At 46.8% G+C, this 1,977-nt stretch overlaps 1 non-coding gene across 1 annotated transcript in view; it reads right to left on the bottom strand.

The window, feature by feature from the left end:
* Positions 1-1,594, bottom strand: part of LOC113380587 — a 1,927-nt gene extending 333 nt beyond the window's left edge. Inside the window, exon 1 of the ribosomal RNA XR_003367449.1 lies at positions 1-1,594. This exon is cut by the window's left edge and continues 333 nt beyond it. This is a non-coding gene — a ribosomal RNA (small subunit ribosomal RNA).
* Between the last annotated feature and the right edge of the window lie 383 nt (positions 1,595-1,977).

The following is a 1,977-nucleotide window of genomic DNA, read 5'->3' as shown; positions in this document are numbered from 1 at the left end:
AGCGCGCGTGCGGCCCAGAACATCTAAGGGCATCACAGACCTGTTATTGCTCAATTTCGTGCGACTAAATGTCGCCTGTCCCTCTAAGAACATATATTTGTACGCCGGTAGTGAGAACCACAACCAACAACGACCGAAGCCGAAGCGGAGGGTCTTTGCGATACCAGAAAGTACGTCTATTTAGCAGGCTAGAGTCTCGTTCGTTATCAGAATTAACTAGACAAATCACTCCACCAACTAAGAACGGCCATGCACCACCACCCACCGAATCAAGAAAGAGCTCTCAATCTGTCAATCCTTCCGGTGTCTGGACCTGGTGAGGTTTCCCGTGTTGAGTCAAATTAAGCCGCAGGCTCCACTCCTTGTAGTGCCCTTCCGTCAATTCCTTTAAGTTTCAGCTTTGCAACCATACTTCCCCCGGAACCCAAAAGCTTTGGTTTCCCGGAAGCTGCCCGCCGAGTCATCGGAGGAACTTCGGCGGATCGCTAGCTGGCATCGTTTATGGTTAGAACTAGGGCGGTATCTGATCGCCTTCGAACCTCTAACTTTCGTTCTTGATTGATGAAAACACATTTGGCAAATGCTTTCGCTTCTGTCCGTCTTGCGACGATCCAAGAATTTCACCTCTAACGTCGCAATACGAATGCCCCCAGTTGTCCCTATTAATCATTACCTCGGAATTCCGAAAACCAACAAAATAGAACCGAGGTCCTATTCCATTATTCCATGCACACAATATTCAGGCGAATGAGCCTGCTTTAAGCACTCTAATTTGTTCAAAGTAAACGTACCGGCCCACCTCGACACTCGGTGAAGAGCACCTTAGTAGGATTTTGAGTTGGGCCGCCTTTTTACGGGCTAAGCCCACCGGTAGGACGTCTCACAGACATGCCAGTTGAACACCGCGAGCGGTGAACCGACAGTGTGGGACACAGATTCAACTACGAGCTTTTTAACCGCAACAACTTTAATATACGCTATTAGAGCTGGAATTACCGCGGCTGCTGGCACCAGACTGGCCCTCTAATAGATCCTCGTTAAAGGATTTAAAGTGTACTCATTCCAATTACGGGGCCTCGGATGAGTCCCGTATCGTTATTTTTCGTCACTACCTCCCCGTGCCGGGAGTGGGTAATTTGCGCGCCTGCTGCCTTCCTTGGATGTGGTAGCCGTTTCTCAGGCTCCCTCTCCGGAATCGAACCCTGATTCCCCGTTACCCGTAACAACCATGGTAGTCGCAGAAACTACCATCGACAGTTGATAAGGCAGACATTTGAAAGATGCGTCGCCGGTACTAGACCGTGCGATCGGCACAAAGTTATTCAGAGTCACCAAGTCAAACGGTGAGCAAGGCAAGCCCGCCACCGATTGGTTTTGATCTAATAAAAGCATTCCTTCCATCTCTGGTCGGAACTCTATTTGCATGTATTAGCTCTAGAATTACCACAGTTATCCAAGTAATGTGGGTACGATCTAAGGAACCATAACTGATGTAATGAGCCATTCGCGGTTTCACCTTAATGTGGCTTGCACTGAGACATGCATGGCTTAATCTTTGAGACAAGCATATACTACTGGCAGGATCAACCAGGGTGCTATATATATAATAGCATAGTGCGTAAATGTCCCTCGGCGTCACCCGAGAGACCACACTTTGTATAGAAAAGTTCGATGAATATTTCTAAACAACGAATTTTCTTACATATATATATCTGAGTCGTACGATATTCCCTGGACATGACGAACAGTTTACATCGCGACTTGATATTTTATATATTCTGCGCTTACACAGAGGCTAGACCTTTAACAACCGTCGAAACGGCGGTCCGTACATGAAATTTGCGGTCCGCAGACCCAGTTAATTTCAAACAGTCTCTTTACCCTTCGTTAGATTGAAAACGTCGGGCGAATTCATTATAAGAATTCATCGTTATAACTAACTTTTATTCTCGCTCGGAGAGTATTGAGTTGATTGCA

This window comes from Ctenocephalides felis, unplaced genomic scaffold (genome assembly GCF_003426905.1).
Source record: "Ctenocephalides felis isolate EL2017-DRISC unplaced genomic scaffold, ASM342690v1 CF-g0.4_SCAFFOLD_02232, whole genome shotgun sequence".
NCBI lineage: Eukaryota > Metazoa > Arthropoda > Insecta > Siphonaptera > Pulicidae > Ctenocephalides > Ctenocephalides felis.
The sequence above is the reverse complement of the archived record's forward strand: the minus strand, read 5'-3'. Positions and strand labels throughout refer to the sequence as shown.